This window comes from Dendrobium catenatum, unplaced genomic scaffold (assembly GCF_001605985.2).
Source record: "Dendrobium catenatum unplaced genomic scaffold, ASM160598v2 fragScaff_scaffold_133, whole genome shotgun sequence".
NCBI classification, from domain to species: domain Eukaryota; kingdom Viridiplantae; phylum Streptophyta; class Magnoliopsida; order Asparagales; family Orchidaceae; genus Dendrobium; species Dendrobium catenatum.
Window position 1 is genome coordinate 11,886,426 of NW_021318595.1, and position 17,139 is coordinate 11,903,564.

At 35.6% G+C, this 17,139-nt stretch overlaps 1 non-coding gene across 3 annotated transcripts; it reads right to left on the bottom strand.

The window, feature by feature from the left end:
• Positions 1-3,533: 3,533 nt before the first annotated feature.
• On the bottom strand, positions 3,534-9,023 carry LOC110109655. Of its 3 annotated transcripts, none has more exons than XR_003702793.1 (5): positions 8,024-9,023; positions 4,424-4,472; positions 4,263-4,331; positions 4,094-4,176; positions 3,534-3,985 (listed from the first exon to the last, which is right to left on the bottom strand). It is a non-coding gene; the product is annotated as an uncharacterized LOC110109655 (transcript). The 3 variants fall into 3 exon arrangements; XR_003702792.1 differs by having other exon boundaries at positions 4,565-9,022; XR_003702791.1 differs by having other exon boundaries at positions 4,424-9,014.
• Positions 9,024-17,139: the final 8,116 nt, after the last annotated feature.

Here is a 17,139-nt window from a genome sequence, read left to right on the forward strand (position 1 = left end):
GATCTCACTCCTATTTACGGGCTATGCCACTCCAGAAAAACTATAAATAGAGTCCTCATTCTACACCAAAGGGACTCAAGTGAAGAGAGAGAAGAAGAAGAGAAAAAGGAGAGGAGAATGGGGAAAAGAAGATTCCTCACCTCCTCGACCACCGCCGGAGCTCTTCCTGCCGCCTGAAGACGCCGGAACTCTGCCGGATTTTTGGGAAACGCCGGGAATTTGCAAAACTTTGTAACTTTGTGAGAAGTTGATTGTAAATTGATCGTCTTGATTTGTAAGACGGATCAACCTTTTTACTCAAACAAATACTAGTGGAACTTTACAACTGGGCGATGCCCCGTGGTTTTTTCCCTCTTTTGGGTTTTCCATGTAAAAACCTTGGTGTTCGCTTTCTCTTTTCTGTTTGTGTGCGGAGTACTCGTGCAACGCTAAGACGAATATTTCCTAACTCTACTGCCGCGTATATTCTAGCACGCAACAAGGTTCAATAGCTAATCTGGTTTTCAAAACTTTGATAATAAGATTTATAGTATTTTAAAAAGTTCTTCTATCATCTCTACACGTTTATATAAACATAAATTCAGTGGCAAAACAGTTAATTAGAATATCTTGAAATAATTTCTATTAGAATAGACATAAAAAATTGGCAAAGGTCATGGAATATGTTAATGAGAAAACAAATGACATATGACAATAAATATCTTTAAAAGATGAAATTTTGTTGAGATCCCTACGATACAGCATCTTGATTTAGCTCATAAATAGTGCTTGTTTTAGAGAGTGCTAATATAGGCCTTTTTGGAGGCTCTAATCCTAAATAGTGCTTATTTTAGAGTGGCACAAACAAAAATTTTTCTCACATCGCATAGTGTTAACACTCTAATTTTATGCTCTAAGGGTTTGTTCGAGATATCTTTTTCATGCTTTATTTTTCAGTTAGTAATCATAATTTTATTTGACTACTGCTTATTCATTACATTTTAGAAATTGTTGTATAAAAAACTATTGTTTTACAACCAAAATAGTTAAGTTATTTTTCTCACACTAATTTTATAAAATATTACAACTGTCCCAAACAAAACTTAAAACTTGCTGTTTTTTCCTCTCTAATTTGAATATTTGAAAGGTGTTGATGTTCTTTGCAAATGCAATATTTTATTGATAGCTTGAACTTCCCATTTTTGATATAAAGGAGGATATCCCAACCTTTTTTTCCTTCAAATTCTTTTGTGAATGCAACATAGGAAATGTGATCAATATGCAACTAGAGTAACTAAAGATTTTTCCCTACAATAATTTCACAATCACTTTATAAAAAAACTATAATCATTCCAAATAAATCCTATATTACAGGATGATTATTAAATAGAAATTGATGTGGAAGAACACAAAAGAATTTTATTTTAAAATTTGAATATTAAATAACAAATTATTTAACTAAAATCAATAATAAAAGAGGACTAGTTGCAGTCATTTATATGGTTACTCGAAAGCCTTCCAAATCCAAAAACTTGAGAGGATGGGCAAATGAATTGAGGCTTATGGACTTGGATCTTAACTTTAAAGGAGTGCTGTTATTGACCTATAATACAATCAACTTTCATGTATTTGATATTCTCCTATTGATAGAGAAGACAAATTGAAGACATGCATGGTCTACTCCTTAGGGTAAATTTTAATACAAGCATATCCAATTATTTGGCTTTATGTAGGATTCTCTAAAGTTTTTTGTCAATCTCTTAAAGTATTTATCGTGCATCCAAATTAGATAAAGTTGTGGTCTAACTCAGCTAATCTATTATAATGTTTCGATTAAAATAGTGTGATGACATACTACCTAATACAACATTAATGTTTTGTTTGGGACATTTTACTATTTTTTACTGTAGATTTTTAGTACAAAATTATCTTAAAAGTAGAGAAAATATAGTGATTAAAGACTATCTCAAACAAAACATAAATCAATGGGCAACTTTCTTGACTTCCACAAACTAATTAAGCTTAATAGAATCTAAATGCTCCGCTATGCTAGCTCAATGTGATCATGAGTGTAGTTTGATTAACTCGATCAAGTAATTTGATCCTGAGTAACTCACTTGGCCCCAAGTGACCTAAAATATTAGCGAGATTTTACAACATTAGCTAACCTATGTTTATCTAATTGACTAAGTGCCTAAATGGAACCCTTCACAATTATAGATCAACTCCTTTGATGAAATTTAACATTTTCTAATCTTATTAAAATTTTGTTTGAGACAATTTTTTTATTGTTTTTTAAAACTTGTTAATACAAACATATTTAAATAAAAAAATTTTTGTATTAAACAACTACTTAAAAAATAATAAGAAAACTATCCAAACGGCTTTCTTATTGTTTTATAAAACAATTTTTAGTACATTTTTTTTTAAAAAAATAGGGAAAAAACGATGGCAAAAATATGTCCGGAAGCCTAAATGATGGGTGCACGCAATTGGAAATAAATATATTATTTCCTAACCTAGGTGCACTCAATTAATTAATATTTATGCCTCAATTGAGTTTAACAAACTCCATATTAATTACATGGCTTGAAATAAGCTTAACAAGTTAATTGGTCCATCAATTCACCCAAACATGTTGACTAAGGCTTCTTTTGGGACAATTTTTTTACTACTTCTTAAAGCAACTTTTTAATTAAAAATTTAATTTTTTTGTACTAAAAAATTGCTATAAAAAGCAACAAAAATGCCTTCCCAAATGAAGCCTAAAACTTCATTTGAGATAACCTTTTACTAATTTCTACAATTTTTTAGTACAAAATTTTTTTATATTTAATGAAAAAACAATACCCTAAAACTATCTCAAATAAAACCCAAGTCATACAAACTTATAATGCAATTAATCATACTAAACTCGATAAGCTTATAATGGGTAGCCAGTGATTACTTGGGTTTAACTACGGCTATGTTTGAGACAACTTCAATTTTTTATAAAGGTTATTCTAAAGTTATTGTAAACTTTAAAAGCTATTATAGAAAACAACTTTCTAATAAAAAAAAAAATGATTGAAATCAATGCAAAAACAATGACAAAATAAAAATTCTAATTACAATCTAAAAAAACAAATCAATAAGAAAATTATCCCAAATAATGCCTAAATCAACACATGAAGCCATCTACATGACACTTCATGAATCTTAAAAAAATTATCAAATCTATTTCCCACACTGTTATTTTTGAACTAATTGAAGAGAATATTCTTACAAAGATGAGATTCCCCAAGCTGGATGAAAAATCATATAACTAAAAAAATTTAGTTGTGCAGACAAAATGATATTTTGGAACAAAAAGTTAAAATTAACACTCGAACATTTATATGCAGCCATTTTAATATGAAACTATAAAATTATTCAATTTAGTTTATTAATTCTTCAATATGATCCAAAATAATTCTTTTGTTAGATCAAATTTGAGAAATTAAGAAATTAAATTGAACATATTAGATAATTTGGGACTAAAGAGCTTCCTATAACTAGTTCAATACTATCTGACCTTTTTCTCTAATATTTTATGTAATTATATGCATTTATAACAAATTAACATTCCCAGTTGCTTGAAATTTCACAAGAATAGCTCAGCATGTGGCATCAAACCTCATGTAAGCAATAAGAGGCTTTATTACACAGCCTACAACTTGTTATGGTGATAATAATTCCTTCAGCAGTTTAATACTTATATTACAACATCAACACCATCTCTGTACCCGTATCCCATTTATTTGGGGTATATATAAACGCACATGTATTGCAGAAAAATTAAGAAAATAGAAGTTCAATGTTGAAAGTGAATCGTTAATTCACCATAACCATTGTTTCCCCTGCAAGCGATCAAATATCAAATAGGTTAAGAAATGAAATTCTGGAGCTAGCAAGCTGTAGATTATTTGCAACATGGTTCTCAGAAATTCGCATCCAGCCATGCAGAATTAATGCATAATCATCTCAACTGCATATGAAATTACCAGCGTACAAGTATAAATACAACGTGAAACAAGCACAGAATCATGAAAAAGTTCCAGAAAGTTTGTTGATAAGGGAAATTTCGGCTACAAACCTGCTCTAAAGTTTTGATTGCGGAATCTGGCTCTGTGTTTTTGCTTTCCTAATCAGAGCTTCTTGTGTTACTGATACAATGAGCTGCACATAGATACGAAGAGGACTAGAGTGTTTTTGAAAAGCTAGAAAATACTGTTGATTTTAAGGATAAGTGGTGATTCATTTACCTCCCCATGTTTGTTAAACATTCGGCCCGAGACAAATCCTCGTCCACCAGAGGCTGAAGGACTCTCTATCTATTAAAACATTGAACGATACAGCATGATTTATTGATAGTTCTACATGAAACTGTAACCAAAAGAAATCAAGCAATGGATATGAAAGCTACCGCAAACAATAACCAGTCATCCGCTTTGACGGTTCTATGGAACCACATCCTGAAAAGGAGAAAATTGTAATATTTTTTCAGTCAATAAATTTCTTTCCAAGTTATATTGAATATTCATGATGATATTGTTAACTCTTTTACCCTAAAGGACTGCTTTAACTTATCTGAACTGAGCTGGCCCTTTAATGGATCTCAAGCTGGTCCATAACTACTTATCAGTAAGAACTTTTGCAGGCCAGATTGTTACACCATTCAAATCATATTTTGGCTCAAAGACATTTCAGTTTATCCTATTAAAATATGTGATACTAACATCGTGCACTGTACTACGCAAAGGGTAGTAGTATTTCATAAATAAAGAAAGATGGGAAAACAATATCCAAGTGAAAAATAGGAATGACGCATGCATACGGACAATTGTTTGTTTATGTTAAAGAATCTATTTATATCAATATTGACTATAGAAAGAGTGGGTACAATAAAAGTTAACTATAATTTACAAATGAAAAGTTACAGTCTAGAAGTATGTCAGATTTTAACTCCTAAAAGAAAAGATAAAACAACAATTTCCCCCATGATGAGGAAAATTTGCACAAATCAATTTTTTTAAATTATATACTATTTTAAATTTTACTTATTATGCAAACAACTATAATATAGTAGCATGATGATAGTACTGAAAAAAAAAAAAGAGTAGAGATATCTCGGCAAAAATTTGGTTGGGATAAATTTTATAGTTGTTGAATTTATTTTGAGATTAATGTTAGTAATAGTTAATTGATTAATCAGATATTGCACTAATCTTAAAATAAATCTAATGTATAGAACTAGTTCTAATCAAATTTGGGATAGGAGATCCGGACCTAAAATTTCTGCATTAGTAAATTTGTTTTTCCATACTGCAGCATATTAAACTATCGGCAATGCAAATAAACTATAGTTACTATACAAATTTATTATAAAAAAAAAAAGTTTTGCACAAATATCAGATTATTTTGGTATAGCCAGAAAGATCAATAGCAACCAGAAAATACCAATGCAATAGTTATTAAATGCTAAGGTATTCAGGTAAATGTAATGGGTACAACGGCCTTTGTAATACACGTCACATTCCATTCAGTTAAGAGACGTTTTTGGTCATTAAGTAGTAGGTTGCAATTTGCAAAGCATTTCCTTGAGATTTTAGATAGCCTGGAGTGTCTTCATATGCACAATTTTAGTTCATATGACGCAACAACACTTACTTTTTTACTTAAAAAATTAGTATCAAGACATCTTGATGCAAATTCACATCAAAATAGTTCATCATATATGATGTGCCACATGATAAAATTCTATTTTTTAAATCCATGTCTTCTATTAACAAATTTTCTTCTACCGTCTCATTATTTCTTACAATTTTCTGATTACGCATTTAAGAGCCCATTTATAGGAGACAAGTGTTGCTTAATGAACTCAAAACTACTATGAATTTGCATCAGAATGTTCGGATATAATTTTTTTCCTTTTTTACTTTGTTGATGAGTAGATCCAAACAATTATAAATTGAGGCCCATACTCCTCATGATAGACCAAATATTGGACAACAAGCTCCATAGTCATCTGGCAAAATATTTAGGATATTATAAGTGTACAATAAAGGGTACCAATAACACTAAATAGGATTGCATAGCTAGCATTAAAAGATGGTTTTCATACATGATATGTTCTAAAAATTTCTCCAACCTCATGCAATTGAGATACTAAGAGCACCCCAATAAATTGCATGAAAAAATTCCCAACATGAAAATTCATGAAAAAAGAACTAAGTAATTTATAAATATTATTACAAAAAGAAGAAATATACAAATAGATAAAATTATTATGCAAAATAAAATCAAATAATCAAGGGTGAATGTGTTCATAGGTTTTCTATAGAAATTATTCATAAAAAAACAATAGCTAATATATGTTTTAAATGTCTCACGTGAACATGATTTTCTACAAATATTATGAGTTGCTTACTAATTAAATTATATTTTGATTTACAATACAAGAGTTTTACTCACTACATTACTTTCATAAGTAAAGATATAAAGATAGGCCTAATGGTTATAGATTATAGACAAAACATATGGCATAAAAATTGTATCTTAGTCATCTTAAAGCTTCCGGATTTACTTTGGGCCTTTTTCACATTGTCCTTAGCACTATTATAATTAACTATTTCATAACAGACTAGCAGTTTGCACCCTATCTCAGCTTAGACTAAATATTAACCTGTTGAAATCATCAAATTCAACCCGTAACTGATACTTTGCCAGCCTAATCCCAAACTAGCCTCATGACTAACTAATTGCAATTGAACTTATGTCATACTTTCAACTAAAAAATAATTCTTGCCCTGCTATGCCAATGGGGGTGATATAAGCCAAGGGTGAGTTTCAGCCTTTCACCTAAGATAATAGTGGACATCTATGCCTTGCTAAGCCGATGAGACAAATATCGGCCAAAGGTGAGTTGGGTTAGACAGTGCTCTTAAGATGGATGTATTAATATATCCAAAAAATTTAAGTTAAGATATGATAAGCTATAGAACAAATGAATGCTATGATTTTATGTATAGCCTGTTGAAGTTCACGTATGCTAATTTGGCATGAGAGAAGCGGAAGAGAAGGGCAACAGAATAACACAACGTTGTGTGTATCAAACTCAAAATCCCTCGAAGTTGCATGAAATCACCCAAACATCATACATTTGTGAAGAGGAGTATGTCGACATGTCCAAAATGTCAAATCTACTAAAGGACCGCTCACATATAAGACATTCAAGTGATGAAAGTGATGGCGGGTAGATACTACGAAGCTCAATACTTCCCAAACAACCTCCAATCATGAAACAGACAACATCATTGCACTAAAAAATCAAAATTACCTAAGAGGACCTCTCCTGATCAATTCCAGTGAAGACGATTGAAAACAATGGTCTATGGGAGCGAAGATGTGCAAAGTCACCAGGACGTTGCTTGTTATTTAAACGAACTTTGTCATTGCATCCGAATCATAGAAAATAATTAGGAAGGATTGCAATATTGATTGGGTTGTGGCATGAGCAAGAATTCAAAATTCGCCAATGTGAGAGGCTAGTCATGTAAATTAAGATGAACGGAAATTTAAAAAATATGCAAGAGTCAATTCACAATTTCTTTTTATAATATGCTAATTAAATTTGGAGTTATTAATTATTTTTAATTTATATATATATATATACATATATATAATTCTATCACTAATCAAATCTCCTTTATCCTGCTTGCCACATCCTTATGAATTCAATGCTATCCCAATTAGCTGTCAGTGAGTCAACAAAAAAAAATTATATCTAATCTAACTTACTAACACACTCAATTTTTCCCTTTTATATTGTTTTTACGCAGCAGCAGCCCATCTACCCCAAAATTGGCATCTCGACGTCGTCGTCACTACCTTGCACGCAAGTATAATTTGGAAAATTCCATAATAAGTACCTGTTTGTATTGTTCTAATACAACGGGGAAACAAGCCAATTGTAAGTACTTGTTCATATTGTTCCAGCGTGGGGAGAAACATATAATCTAAGTACCCGTTAGCATACTTCCAGCGTGGTGAGGAAACCTTTAAACCGAAGTAACTACTTGCATAGTTCCAGCATGGAGGAGAAATCCTCTTCTTCTCATGTAGGTATTAAAGGTCTATGCGTGCTTTTTTAAGTGCGGTGAGTAGAAGATTCCGTATCACGGTGTCACTTAATACCAACCATCCTGCTTCTGTATAAGTATGATGAGCAGGCCTTAGCACTCCCCAAAATTTTCCTAAAAGAGTGAGATGTCAGGAGGCTACTAAAATTTCACCTGAACATTATTTAAATAGAGAACTATTAAAATAACCTGCACAACTATAAATGCAACGAAAACACAACTTTGAATGCACGTTAACGACAAAAACAAAAACACTAAGGTGCAACACTTGTTTTGAATGAATAACATTAAAAATAAATAAGGGACTTTAATAAAACCGTTTGCTTACCTATGAATAAAATTAGGGGACTTGTAATGAATACATGGCTTGCATACGAGCAAGAGAATGGAACCTATAATGTGCTTACTGCATAGCAGTTTTCCCATGGGCACGAATTGGGAACTTGTAATAAATACAATAGTTCGCTGATGGGAAAGAATAGGGAAATTCTAACGAAAAGAGCAACTTTCCTACATACAAGAGTGGGAGATTTGCAATGAACACAACAATTCGCCTATGGGCATGAAGAGACTTTTAACAAACACGTTAACTTGTCTACAAGCAATAACATAGAACTTGTAGCGAACAGGGAAGTTTGCTTATGAGCTAGAACATGAACCCTAGACTTCAACTAAGGGCACATACTCTACAAGCTGTGTTAAATGAGAATTCAAATGAGACTAAATGAATTAAATAACATCTCTCCTATCTAGAGGAAAATAGATTTAATTCGCCTTCAAATGCCACCGAATCCACAACACGCATGCAAGCAGACAAAATGCATATCAAAGGCACAAAATGAAACATCGCGTGCATCCAAACTACAAATCCTTGAGCAAAAAACAAAATTGAATGATTTTAAAATCTCACACGTATTAAAATATAATTTTCTAAAACCCAAGCACCTTGCCTCATGAAGCACGTCGATGCTTCTAAAAGCTCGCTATAAGTTCAGAATATTACTGAGATTTATTCTCAAATAATCTCCTAAAAGATGTTGCAAGTGTTCTCAAATTCGTAGTTTGACCCAATGGCTCCACAAGACTAATGGCTTGGACCGATGACTCTACAAGATAAACAGTTATGACAGGGTCCTCAAATCTTTGGTTTTGCCCAATGGTTCCATACAGTGAACGATTATGATCGAAACCCTCTAATTGAGTGGTTTGGCACAACTACTTCATTATATTATGATCACAGCTGAAGCTCGTATATTCCCCAATGACTAATACCATTGAGTAATGAATCATAAAATATACTTTAAAAAGCATAAAACCCTATATTAGCTACAGTTGACTTGAATTTATCTCTTAGACAAACATTCACCCCAAGATTATAAGGTACCCTTATATGAAGCCACCTATGGTTGTTTATAATGTTCCTTTGATCAAGTTAGGTCGACTGCGTCCTCTAACTAAGTAGACTAGGGACCATAATGACTAGGGATAATGGACCATGGTATCTTGATTGGGTTCATTATAATTCCCCCTTACCATCTGCTTTAAGAGCATGATAATAAATTTCAAATTTCTAAATATATGAATCTGCTATTACCATGCAGGGTACTAAGTATCTATCTAATGACTAGCTTAATCAAAAGTACCCTTTCATCACTAAAAGAGGTAAGTAACTATCTGGGCTTACATCTAAAAGAAATCATATCTTAGATCATAAAGTCCTCACATATGTGGGTGAAATATCTAAGTAATGTCTTATCACTAATCAATCTGCCTTCCAAAAAATTTTCCTCGAAAATTAATCCGTTAAAATTGCTCCCAAATTGTGGGCTCCGAAAATTCGGCCTCGGCCTCCACTCGCTTTTCTTATTTGGCGATCATTTTGGTAGATAACTCAAAGAAAGCTATGCTCAAATTAGTCAATTTAATATTTTGTAGTAGCCTTATCATTTTATTGGCTTTAAACTTTTTTGAAAGCAACAGTAATTTTACACATATATTAATCACAGCAAACAAAGACATGATGTGGGACATACTCAGGTAATGCTTGCGGGGGTATACACTTTTTTTTTCCATGCATTTTTTTCCTTCTAGCATTAATGCCATAAATGAAAGAAGAGAATGGGTTGAATTTTCTTCCAAATCTGCCTCTATTTTCGGGTCAATACTACTATATGTTTTGCATTTTGGAAAATTGAGTCGGGTGGCTATTGGTTGGGCATTTTTTTTAATTTTTAATTTTTAATTTTTAGGGATAAGTTGTCAACCCAGAAGCATGAAGTATTTAGGCAAAAATAGATGGTTTGATTGAGATTCTTAAAATATATTTTACTAATATTAAATTATATTCAAATAAAATTGCTATTTTTTTTTCACTAAGAACTTGCAACATTATTGAAAGGGGTCACTAAATTATCAAAGGCAAGTGCTTTCCTAGAATAGCAGAATAATATAGTTATTCGCATTTAGATTTCTAAATACCTTTTTGAAGCTTCACGTTTGACATTACAAACTTTCTCTTTAAAATCCTCAAGATCTTATCCTAAATTATTTTAAACTGAGAATAATAATTAGTTATCAATCAGTCACATCTAACAAAAATTGATTAATGTCCAATCACTGGGCCAAAGGCAAAAGTATATGAGCTTAAACCTGAAGGACGAGAGGCCTAACCATGAGAATCTACATTTTTTATATTTTATGGGCTTAAGTCTTATGATGTTTATGAATTTAATATTTTTGGGTGTTTAAGGTGTTATGTTTATTTCATATTATATATTTTCTTTGTTAGTAGTCATTTTGCGCCAATACCCAAAACTGCTTGTTTCAGTGAGCAGTCAGGCAACCCGGTAACCCAGTGGGTCGGGGTTGGGTTCAAAATTTTACGACCTGTTTACAAAAATCGGGTTGGGTTCGGGTCAACCTGTTTGGACCTGGGTCAATCTCGGGTCAATTCCCGGGATCGATTAGAACCCGTCCCGGACGACCTATTTTTAAACACCCCTAATATAGTTAGTCTAGGTACTTCCTAGATGGTCCAGCAAGGAGCAAAGTTGGGTCAGTCCTCTCTCTCCCCTTTTACCTTTCATTGTATGTTTGAATGAAGATGTGTGTCTCTTCATTTAAATCAGTTTCTAAATACTCCTTTGGGATTGAAATGAATGTTATTGTTTGTGCTTACACGTTTTAGCGTGAATTTCCAAAAGAGGGTAAGAGGCTTGGTGGCCGACTATACTCAAGAGATTGGCTGATCTCTTTGAAACCTTACTTTGATAAGTAGTTTTTCTTTTTCTTTTTTCTGCAATCTCTCAACTGTAAATTTCTTTATTTGTGTTCTTCCCTTAGTATTTACAACTTAGAAAATCTTAAATCTCATTCCATCCCTCTTAAATCCAAGTAAAATTACCCATAATTAGTATGGTCAGGATTTTCTGGAATTGTAACTAGTTTCAATTCTTTTGAAAAGCATTGACAACATAAACTACTCAAAACCCACCAAAATCTCTATATCATTATAACATCCTATAATCTGCAATAATCCCTAAATTTATTTAGGGTTCTTCCTAGTAAACAATTTGGAGATCAACTCAATCTAATTTGTATTTCCCTATTTTTACTGTTCTACGAATGTTACTTGTCTCCAATCACAAAAACAAACCACCAAAATAATATCAAAACTACATAAAAAATAAAAAAAAAAACTTCCCAATCCATCTAGATGAATGTCCTATGAAACCATTCCAAGCTAAAATTTTCTCAGTTCCAATTGATCTATAGAAATCCACATGTAAATTCCCAAAGCTGTCAGTTCTGAAATAGAAAATTGATCGTTCGACTTCCATAGTACAATTTACTCAGAACCTTTTTTCTATCTTATCAACTCTAGAATTTTAAGTTGACATCCATACCTACAAAATCAGTACATGTTTGCTTGATTTTGAAATATGTAGATGATTGCAAGAATTGTCACTTACCATACCTCACTTTTCAAATTATTCCCTCCACCTAATTTAACTCTTGTAGTCAATTTTAGAAAGAGTTCCATCTACCAATTGATCATCAATGATCTAAGGTCTTCACCATCAACCATTTCCACACCAAAAATTATATCTCTAAATTCATTATAGCTCAAATGGAAAAATGAACAACTTTGCAAACTAACCATCATAGGATATAAAAAAATAATGGCTTAGCAATCATGGACCCTATATTTACTTAACATTAATCTGGTGTGTGGCTTCGAAAATTTGGTTTAGGTGCCCCGACCTCTCAACATTAATTTTGTGTTGACCTATATGTATTACCGGTAGAACAAAAAAAAAATCAAAATCATACCGCGGCGGATCACGACATCTGCCCGAAATCCCGGATCCTGCTGAAATCACGCTGGCAGCGCCGATTCACGTTTGTTTCTCCGTATTCCCTGCCGAATTCCGCTCTCGATCCACTCCAGCTCCCGTCGTTAAATATACGACCAAATGAGACACTTCTCCCACGACAACTCTCTGCTTCCTTCGGCAGACCTCTCTCGCACGACTCCTCTCCCGATACCTCTGCTCTGCTCCCATCGCTGTTTCCCTCCGATCCTCACCACCCGAAGCCGATCGGAAGCCCCAACCTCCACGCCTCCTCCGACCGATCCCGTCCGACCTCCCTGCCTTCGACTCCTAGCCCGACGTCAACCTACAGAGCCGAACCCGTCGCTCCTCCTCCGACTGCCTGTGCCGATCCCGATTCAGAGAGAAACAGAGAGAGAGAGAGGAAGAGAGAGAGGAGAGAGAGAGAGAGATTTACACTACCTCTTCCAAGCCATCCGACCCGTCGATCTCCTCCTCTGCCCGACGCTCCCTCCGATCTCTCCTGATCGCTCCCACTGCCGCAAGGCTTGCACCGCTCTTGCGATCCAATCTCTACCCGACTCCTCTTTCGCCGTCCAACTTCGCCCCAACGACGGCTCTCCCTTCCTGTCACGGTCGGAAGTTACGACATTTTGGTCGGGTGCAAGAACAGGAGCTCGTCAGCTGTGTAAGTAACTTTCTCCCTTGCTCGCGCTTCTTCGGCTTGATCCGTGAAACCAAGAGAAGAGAGGAGAGAGATTAAGATATAATTATATTTTTTTATTAAATATAATATTATGATTAAATAATTATAATTAATTTGATTAATTATAATTACTTTTTAAATTTTAATTAATCATAATTTAATTGTTATTAATCTATTTATTAATTATAATTATCAGAATTTTTAATGTGTTAGTTATATTAATAAATTTATAAACTAATTATTTTAAATAATTTAATAAGTTATAACTAATTTTTTTAATTAATTATAGTTAATTATGATTAATTAATTAATATAATTATAATTAATAAATATTTATAAATTTAAATGCAATATCTCTCTCCCTCGATCCTCGAACCGACATCGCCAACCCTACGAAGGTACGAAATCTCCTAAACTCAGATTGTCGTTTCGTTGTAACGGCGGACCGGAAAACCGCCTATACACGCCTTTTATTGCGCGTGGTGGGATGGGACCCCGGTCCGACGCCTACGACGAGGCGGGAATCGCCTAAACTCTATTCGGTGTTCGTGGCGCACCGGAAAACCAGCCTATACACGCCTTTATTGCGTGTGGTGGGAAGGGATCCCGGTGCGGCACCTACGACGAGGCGGGGTCACTCATAAGTACCCCCGAGCGGGGGAAAGCAAACTTGTGCATCTTTAAACCGCCACCATCGAAGCCCGCGAAGGTACGAACTCTCTAAACTCAGATTCTGCTTCGTTGTTTGCAGCAGACCGGAAAAACTCCTATCATGCCTTTATTTGCGCGTGGTAGGATGGGACGCCGGTCTGATGCTTACGACGAGCGAGCAATCGCCTAAACTCTACTTCGGCATTGTGGCGCACCGGAAAACCGCCTATACACGCCTTTATTGCGCGTGTGGGAAGGGGACCCTGGTGGCGGCACCTACGGCGAGGCAGGGTCACTTATAAGTACCCTCGAGCGGGGGGAAAGCAAATTGTGTCATTTAAACAGGTACCGTCAGAGCCCCATACACGCCTTTATTGCGCGTGGTGGGAAGAAATATCACGCCCACGGTGCCCTCGCAAGAGGACACCTACCATACACGCCTTTATTGCGCGTGGTGGGAAAGGCCCAGTTTTCTCGTAGTTTTCCCCTATAACGGGGAGACGCCGGGAGGCTGCCGAAATTTTACAGATGTTTGCATTAAATGAACCGACGATGATTGAACTCAAAAGAATAAAAGACTTGCACTCAAACAAGAACGGTGGACTCAGACCTAAATCAGAATAAAACTCAAATGATTAATAAAAGATCAAAATTCAAATCAAAGTCTGAACCAAATTCAAATCAAGTTGAACATGAAAGCAAACCTACAAAGACTCCAGAAGACTTTGAACAGATATTTGAACAAGACTCGGACTGCAGGGGATCTTTACTTGAACTTGCATTCTGGACTCAAGTTGAACATTAATGGCTCGAGCAATTTGAACTCAAGCGAGTAATTGAGTTGAACTGTAGGGGACTTGAACAAAAACTTGAACCTTCTAGAACATAAAGGGACTCAGTCTTGCATCTGGTCTGGACAAAGACTCTGAACTCGTACTCGAACTTAGACCATACAACATTTGATGAATTCGAGTTTGAATGAAATTGAACTTGGATTCAATACATGCAAAGGTCGAAACTTGGATATATACACGAGGAAACTTAGATTACAAGACCTCAATGCATGGAATCTCCTACGACAATTCCTACAAATGCCTGTTGATTGAGAAGGCAATACGGGAGACCAACAATCAAAGATCCGTTCTTACAAACAAGTGCAATCTCAGCAAATCCCACCTGAGATGGGTGAAAGGTGAATGTGATGCAAGAAACGAGGGTCTCCTACGAACATTCCTAGGAGCTCGTAGCAAACACAACGGATCCCTACAGACACATACGAACCACCGTGGGCACAAGTGCCGCGTCATCTACAACAACGGTGATTAAGATCTACAAGCACGTCGGGTACAAAGATAGCTCGATGTACGAAAAGAACACCTCTTGCAGAATGGAAGAGATGTTTTGAACATATCGAGCTAAACTTCTCGGTGTTCCAAAATCCTAAATTCAAGGGGAAAACAGTTCTGGTATCCACAAATATCAGAAATAACAAGTCCACTACACTGATGATCTCAAAGGGAGTTCTTCTTCAAAGCAACGAACTTCGAAGTCAAAAAGGAATCAATCCCCGGTGATTGAGAAAGGGGGGAGTCAATATCAAGACTAGAACGTCACCGGATCTGCAACATTCGTACAAGCAGACAGAAGGCGTCTACAATCTACAACGCCACGCCACCGGATCTGCAACATTCGTACAAGCAGACAGAAGGCGTCTACAATCTACAACGCCACGCCACCGGATCTGCAATCTCCGTACAAGCAGACAGAAGGCGTCTATTCCAAAAATACCCCTGCACGTGCACTATAAATTGTATACACATAGGTACACCAAAAAGGGGTAAAATACAATCCTAAACCCGCATGGGCCCCGGCGAGCGTGTTATTGGTACACACGTGACGTCTAGGGATGCTGCGCGGGCTGACAAGTGAATTCTTGTTCGAACCCGATCCTCCTATACGATCAATAGGAGTCGACAAGGTTCGAACTCTCAAACAATACACGGTTGAGAGGACCAGTATATTTGTTTTTAAAACATTCATATCAAGGCCTCCAAAGCCTTTAATCAAAAGAATTCACTTACAAGGGCAAAAAGCTACAAACCCGATCCTCTGTCGACAGCCCAACAAGAGTTGACAAGGTTCAATCCATAAAGGGAAATGACCCCAAACACCCCGATGATGGCCACGTTGAACAAAAATCTCAACCGGGAGGGTCTATTTCCGAATATTTTCAAACGTCTCCCAAATATCCAAAATCCATTCCAGATATTTCAAATTACACCCAAAACCCAAAACTCCACAAAATCTCAAAATCCAAAATTCCAAAAATATCTAAAAATGAAATCAAACCATCAATCGCTTAAAGCAAAATCCATTCACCCTCCACAACAGTCTGCCGGGGTGGACAAATTCAAATAAACTCTAGCTCACAAAGAGCCAAATGCCTAGTCGAAAATATCACTAGGATCCATTCTCAAACAATCTCTTGCTAGTAAGGACGTGGTACGTGTCATCTTAACCGGCGTTTCACCGCCAAATGGCACTGCAGGTATACGGTTATGACCCGGGGCCCTCTGAACCGAGTGGTTTTGCCGCCCAAATGCAACCACAGATAGCGGTTATGGCCAGAGCCAATACGCTCTTTATGGCGTTAAATCCTTGAGATATGAATCAATAGGATATGATCGATAGGGCACAAAGCCCTCTGTAAGCTAAGGTGGATTTAAAATTTGTCCCCTTAGACAAACATTCAACCCGGTTCTACAAGGTCCCCTTGAAAGAAGCAACCCATGGCTGCCGACAAGATCCTTCTGTAGGTTGGGTCGACTACCTCCTCTGACTAAGTAGACCAGGGACCACGATGGCCCGGGATGACGGAACCATGGGATCTTGATCGGGTCTATCATCCATTCCCCCCACCATCCACTTAAGTGCTAAGATGGTGAAATTTCTATTTTTAAATATTAAATCTTTCCAAATATCAAACTCTCCAAATTCCCAAATCCAAATCCAATTCAAATACCAAAAATCAAAACTCAATTTCCAAATCCAATTTCTCCAATATCCAAACTATTGCTGCTACTAATTGCCAGATGCACGTATTTCTATATGAATCTGATTGACGACTAGCCTTAATCGAAAGTTCTCTCTCGATCGGGAGGGGGTAATTAACTATAGGGGTTGCGCCTATAGGAAACCAGAACTCAGATCATAAAGTCCTCACAAATGAGGCGAAATCTCTGGGTAGTGTTTATCTACAACCCATCTGCCTTCCAAAATTTACCTCGGAACTTAGTTCGTTAAAACTTAC